A 7,365-nucleotide genomic window follows, 5' to 3' on the forward strand; every position below is an offset into this window, starting at 1 on the left:
GTAAGAGACAGTTCATCCAGCGGGTAAATAAAGAAACGTCAAAGTTAGCATTCTCTTGAAACAAATGAAAATGGAAACACAACATAGCAAAATCTATGGAATACAGCAAAAGCAGTGGTACTAAAAGGGAAGTTGAGAGCAATAAATGCCTACATCAAAAGAGTGAAGAGATTTCAAATAAAAAACCTAACAATGCACCTAAAGAACTAGAAAAGCAAGAATAAACTAAACTCAAAATTAGTAGAAGACACGATAAAGATCAGAGCAGAAATAAATTAAATTGATACTAAAAGAAAAAATTAATGAAGCTAAAAGTAGGCTTTTTGAAAAAATAAACACAACTGACAAACATTCAGAAGGGCTAACCAGAACTTTACTGTTCTAAGAATACTTCAAACTGGGACTTGTATGTTCCTTACATTATTTGGTCACCAAAAAGAGGTAGGCAGAGCTAATGATATTGACTCCATCACGCTGACAAGGAAACCATGGTTTAGAGGAATCAAGGGGCCTTTAAAAGAAATCGCAGATTTTTTTTTCCAAGATGGCAGATTAGAGGCTTTTAGCATGCTTTAGCCACTTGGAAATAGCAAAACAGTGCATGAAGATAAACCCTGTGAGCTTTAATTCAAGAATGAAAATAGGAATCTACTAGAATTGTGAAGGACACACAAATCCAAGAGAGGAGAACATGGGCAAACAGCCTCCATGATGGTGTCCAGCTGATAAAAGTGAGTGAAGCCCAAGTATGTGAAAGAGGAAGAGAGCTGCCCTCTGTGACTCACCTTTCCACTGGGGACCTGAGCAACCCAGGCCTACTGAGCATACTGTTTCTCGCAAGCCCTGGTGCTAACTTGGAGACAGGCTTGGAGATATTGTGAGGGAAAGAAACCAGGAAAAGCTGCCGACATTTTCTTAGACCCTGTACTAAGAACAGGATGCCATTTTTAATCTGGGTACATACAAAGTCATCCATTCTTTGGTGATGCAGCTGCATGGTCATGCAGGCCTTTTAGTCTCAGGCCAGAGATTGGAACACCTGCTCTGGAGTGGGGTACGGGCCTCCAAAGCCAGAACTGAGGAAAGTGCCTCAGCAGTAGGCACTGGAATGGTGCTCTCCCCTGTGGCAGCCTTAGGGGAGGAGGAGAGCTGCTACAGCTGTGGTTTCTCCTGGGCAATAAGACTTGCAGCTAGACCCAGGTTGGCAACCTGGAACTGGTCTGCATGTGTTACTGCTGGGTGCCCCAGCCTACTCCTCTGAGATTATGGTACAACAGGACCCTCTCTGCCCCACCCTCAGGAAGAAATCCAGGTATTTGGAGCACTGACTTGCCTGGATCAGCAGCCTGAGCTGTCCCACCCTTCATGGACATAGACACAGATCACGGTGCAGTAGGGCCCTCTAAGCTCCATACACAGGCAGATCTCCAAGTATTTGGAGAGTCTCCTTGTCTGGATCAGTAGCTTCAGCTGCCACACTCTTCTTGTGCCTGGATTGTGGTACAGTGGAATCCTCTAAGCTCCACACATAGGCAGATCTCCAGGCATTTGGAGCACCTGCTCACCTGGACTAGCAGCCTGAGTTGCTCCACACTTCCTGTGCAGAGATCATAGTATGGGGGGCTCTCTCCAATTCACGCCCAGGCAGATCTCCAGGCATTTGGAGAACATGTTCACCTGGTTCAGCAGCCTGAGCCACTCTATTCTTCCTGGGCATAAATCATGGTGAAGTAAGACTCTCCATTCCACACACAAGTAGATCTCTAGGCATTCAGAGCACCTGCTCATCTGGATCAGCAACTTGACCCACTCACACCTTCTGTGCAGAGATCCTGGCGCAGGGACGCCCCCCTCTGCTCCACGCCAAGGCATATCTCCAGGCATTCAAGGATCTTCTTGTCCAGATTGGTAGCCTGAGTTGCCCCACCCTTTCTGTGCAGAGATCCAGGTGCAGGGAAGCCCTCTCTGCTTCACACCCAGGCACATCTCCAGGCATTCAAAAGTATCTGCTTGCCTGGTTCAGCAGCCTGAGTCACTCCACCCCTGCTGTGCAGAGATCTTGGTGGAGCGGAGGCCTCTCTGCTCCACCATGAGGCAGATCTCCAGGAATCTGAAGTACCCACACTTCTGGAGTAAGAATTTAGGTCAGCACCCATCCTCATGCAGAGAACTTGGGTCTGAGGTTTCCCAGATCCACACCCAGGCACAGCTCTAAGTGCTTTGTGGCCACCCACTAGATTCTCCCTCAGTACTGGTGCTTCTGCCTGCCATTAGGAGACCTTAGGCAGACCTGCCCAGTCAAGCCCCACCTATATTGGCCCCCATCCCCCTGGGGCTGAGCAGAGAACTTAGACCACTGAGCACTCCATGAATCAGCCCATTGCCTGAGGGAACAGAGAACTTCTTTCAGTAAATAAGGATGAAGTATATACTCATCCATGTTGACCACAGCTGGCTCTTGCCCGTAAGCAGTATGTTCTGGCTTGTAGGTTGAACTGTACAGCCCAATATAGAACCTGATGGCAGAGTGCATAAGGCTATAGAAGAAAAGCGAAAAGACCTTACCCAGCATTTTCTAGTCGCACCCCCTAGGGAAGGGGAAAAAGAGAAAGGAAAAGAATAAAAAATATCAGAGGGTAAAAAAGAAAAAAATCCTACCTGAACAAAAAATAAGTATAAAAATTAGAGGTTCAAGCGTCTCTGGGTGAGAAAGAACCAGTGTAAAATTGCTGGCACCAGAGATCTGGTTGGCACCCTGACCTCCATGAGGGAGATTCAGCTCTATAAGTAAACACTCCGCAAGGCACAGGCATGGTCCCTTCCTATTTTTGAGGCAGTGGCTGCGGCAGACTCCAGTGGTTCCGGTTATCTCTCAGCTCGGCGGCCTGGCAAGCGGGCTGAGAGTCGCCACCGCCTGTGGGGCCCGGCGTCAGTCCAGGTCGGTACAGAGCGTGCGCTCGCCCGCCTGCCACGGAGGGCCGTAGCCGCAGGGGAAGCGGTGTGGACCAGGCGGGGCGTGGCGCCTCGAGCACAGCTGGAGACAAATGGGACCAGCTCCTCTCCCAGCGCCAAGATGTGGATCCAGGTTCCCATCATCGACGGCTCCAAGACGTGCACCATTGAGGACGTGTCTCACAAAGCCACGATTGAGGAGCTGCGCGAGCAGATGCGGGTGCTGTTCGATGTGCGGCCCGAGTGTCAGCACCTCTTCTACCGGGGCAAGCAGTTTGAAAATGGATATACCTTATTTGACTAGGATGTTGGACTGAATGATATAATTCAGCTGCTAGTTTGCCCAGAACCTAATCATCTTCCTAGAACATCTACACAGATTGAGGCTAAACCTTGTTCTGATAGTCCACCTAAAGCAAAGAAAGCTCCAAGGGTGGGATCTTCTAGTCAGCCACCTACATCAGCTCGTGCCCATCTTACTGATCCTAGCTTCGGACTATATAAGGTAAATGAATTGGTGGATGCCAGAGATGTTGGCCTTGGTGCTTGGTTTCAAGCACACATACAGTGTTACTAGAGATTCTGATGGACAGTCACGTGGCGAAACTCCACTGAAGAATGGCAGTTCTTGTAAAAGGATTAATGGAAATATAAATCATAAATCAAAGAGAACATAAATTGGACAATGTACTCTCTACGTCTAATTCAGACTCTATCGCTGCTGATGAAGACGTTATTTACCATATCCAGTATGATGAATACCCAGAAAGTGGTACTCTAGAAATGAATGTCAAGAACCTTAGACCACGAGCTAGAACCATTTCGAAATGAAAGGAACTAAATGTTGGTGATGTGGTAATGGTTAATTATAATGTAGAAAGTCCTAGACAAAGAGGATTCTGTTTGATGCAGAAATTATCACATTGAAGGCAATCTCCAGGACCAAAAAAGAACTTCGTGTGAAAATTTTCCTGGGTGTGGGGGGGGTTCTGAAGGAGCATTAAATGAGTGCAAGATAATATCTGTAGATGAAATCTTCAAGACCGAGAAACCTGGAGCCCATCCTCTTTCATTTGCAGATGTAAAGTTTTTAAGGAGAAATAACCCTGAATGTGACCTGTGTGGTGGAGACCCAGATAAGAAATGCCATTCTTGCTTCTTTCATGTATATGGTGGGAAACATGAACCCAACATGCAGCTTCTATGTGATGAATGTAATGTGGCTTATCATATTTACTGCTTGAATACACCTTTGGATAACGTCCCAGAAGAGGAATACTGGTATTGTTCTTCCTGTAAAACTGATTCCAGTTAAGTTGTAAAGGCTGGTGAAAGACTCGAGATGAGCAAAAAGAAAGCAAAGATGCCATCCGCTAGTACTGAAAGCCAGAGAGACTGGTGCAGGACAATGGCTTGTGTTGGTCATATGATAGAATGTACTATTGTCTCTTCTAATCATTATGGACCTATTCCTGTTGGATCAACTTGGAGATTTAGAGTTCAGGTGAGTCAAGTAGGTGTTCACAGACCCCATGTTGGCGGACTTCATGGTTGAAGTAATGATGGAGTTTATTCTCTTGTCTTGGCTGGTGGATTTGTGGATAAAGTTGACCGAGGTGATGAGTTCTTATACACTGGAAGTGGTGGTAAAAAGCTTGCTGGTAATAAAAGAATTGGCACATCTTCAGCTGATCAAACATTAACAAACACGAACAGGGCATTGGCCCTAAACTGTGATGCTACATCGGGTGATAAAATTGGAGCAGAGTCTCGGAATTAGAGAGCTGGTAAGCCAGTCAGAGTGATATGCAGTTTTAAAGGGAAGAAGACCAGCAAATATGCTCCTGAAGAAGGCAACAGATATGATGGCATTTATAAGGTAGTGAAATACTGGCCAGAGATTTCATCAAGCCATGGATTCTTGATTTGGTGCTATCTTTTAAGAAGAGATGATGTTGAACCTGCTTCTTGGACCTCTGAAGGAATAGAATGGTCAAGGACATTATGTCTACATTTACAGTATCCAGCAGGTTACCCTTCAGATAAAGAAAGGAAGAAGACTAAAGGACAGTCAAGGAAGCAGGTCAGTGGAATCACAGAAAGGCCGATTTCAGATGTCTAAGTGCCTCCAAAGTATACAAAGCATCAGATTCAGCAGGAGCAATTGAGGCTTTTCAACTAACTCCTCAACAGCAACATCTCATCAGAGAAGACTATCAAAACCAGAAGCTGTGGGATGAAGTGCTTGCATATCTTGTGGAAGGACCAAATTTTCTGAAAAAATTGGAACAATCTTTTATGTGTGTTTGCTGCCAGAAGCTAGTTTACCAGCCTGTGACAACTGAGTGCTTCCACAATGTCTGTAAAAATTGCCTACAGTGCTCCTTTAAGGCACAGGTTTTCTCCTGCCCTGCTTGCTGGCATGCTCTTAGCCAGAATTACATCATAATTCCCCATGAGATTCTGCAGACTCTACTAGACCTTTTCTTCCCTGGCCACAGCAAAGGATGATGATCTGTCTGCTTTCACTGTGTTGTTCATGGTGGGTTTTTGGACAATAAAGAATCTAAAATGGGTGGGGGGGTGGAATGGTGTACAGTATCTCTCATGTTCTGAAGCAGCTAATTCTCTTTCCCACATAGCCATCATATTGTGTGTGTAGTAAGAGGCCCCTTTCTCAACTGTCTTTTAAACATCTAAAGGTAGTTCCTGTAACAACTAGTTTTAATGAGTAAAAAGTCAAAGCCCCAGCTGTAGATGATATCCAAGTTATGATTTATTTTGCAACTACCTCAGGACAGAAAAGATTCATGGAGATTTAAAAAATCATTGAATAACCAGTTAAATGAAACTTTAGCTACACACTGCCTCCCAAATATTAATTGTGCCTGGTTCATGTAATTTGATTTTACAGAAAAGGAAATGACACTTGAGATCCTTGGAATGAACACAGCTTCTATAGTGTGCATATACTTTTTTAACATCTCTTCTTCCATTACAATGTGTGTGTTGCAAGGACAGGTTCATTTTTTTGACCACTTTGTGAACTCCACTGTGCTTTTGTCTGGTGTTTTATGCAAGTTGACTACTAATGGCTAATGAGAACAATAATGAATGTATTGTTGCTGCATTAGTGTAATGTGGTATGTTTTTGCACTTGAAAGGTATTCATATGCTCTAGTTGTAAATGTTCATGAAAATCCACTTCTGTACTAGTCAAACTGCTTTTAATGTCTCCACGGTGGTTTTACATCTGCAGAGTTTTTACCTTTGAGAGGATTTGAAATTGCTTTATATTGTGATCCTAAATTTTATATTTACTATATTCCCTAAAGTATACCTTAGTAAATATTTTATGATCAGAAAAAAAATGCTGGCACCATGAAAAATCTGAATGTAGCGATACAACCAAAGAACTTCATTGGCTCTTCAGCAATGGTCCCTACCAAAATGGACACTCAGAAATGACAGATAAAGAATTCAAAGTATGGATTGCAAAGAAGCTCAATGAGAGCTAAGACAAAGTTGAAAATCAACACAAAGAAACTTCTGAAGCAGTCCAGAAAAATGAAGGCAGAGATAAATATCTCATAAAAAAATCAATCTGATGCAAAGGCATAAGAATGATACAATGGACTTTGGGGACTTGGGGGGAAGGGTGGGAGAGGGGCAAGGGATAAAAGACTACAAATAGAGTGTGTTGTATACTGCTTGGGAGATAAGTGCACCAAAATCTCACAAAGCACCACTAAAGATTTTACACATGTAACCAAATACCACCTGTACCCCAGTAACCTATGGAGAAACTAAAAAAAATCTCAAATCAATTATCTAACATCAAAACTTTAGTTAAACTGAAACTCTAGTTTTGATAAACTAACCTCTGGTTTCTAGAGGAACTAAAAAAACAAGAACAAACTACCTCCAAAGCTAGCAGAAGAAAAGAAATAACTAAAATCAGAGCAGAATTGAAGGAAATTGAGATCCAAAAATTCATACAAAAGATCAACAAAACCAAAAGTTTCCTCTTTAAAAGGATAAACACCATTAGCTAGACTAACAAAGGAAAAAGAGAGAAGATTCAAATAAGCACAATCAGAAATGACAAGGCTGGCATTATAACCTACCCCAAGGCTGGCACAGAAATATAACCTACCCCACAGAAATATAAAAGATACTCAGAAACTACTATGAACACCTCTATGCACACAACCTAGAAAACCTAGCGGAAATAAATAAATTCCTGAAGACACAAAATCTCCCAAGACTGAATCAGGAAGAAATTGAAATCCTGAACAGACCAATATCAAGTTCTCAAATTGAATCAGTAAATAAATCAAACCTACTAACCAAAAAAAGCCCTGAACCAGATGGACTCACAGCCAAATTCCACCAGACATACAGAGAAGAGCT

The 7,365-nt window shown here is 43.3% G+C and overlaps 1 pseudogene; it reads left to right on the plus strand.

Annotated features, from left to right (window-relative positions):
• Positions 1-289: 289 nt before the first annotated feature.
• Positions 290-6,485, plus strand: LOC100601620 (annotated as a pseudogene).
• Positions 6,486-7,365: the final 880 nt, after the last annotated feature.

This window comes from Nomascus leucogenys, chromosome X (genome assembly GCF_006542625.1).
Source record: "Nomascus leucogenys isolate Asia chromosome X, Asia_NLE_v1, whole genome shotgun sequence".
NCBI lineage: Eukaryota > Metazoa > Chordata > Mammalia > Primates > Hylobatidae > Nomascus > Nomascus leucogenys.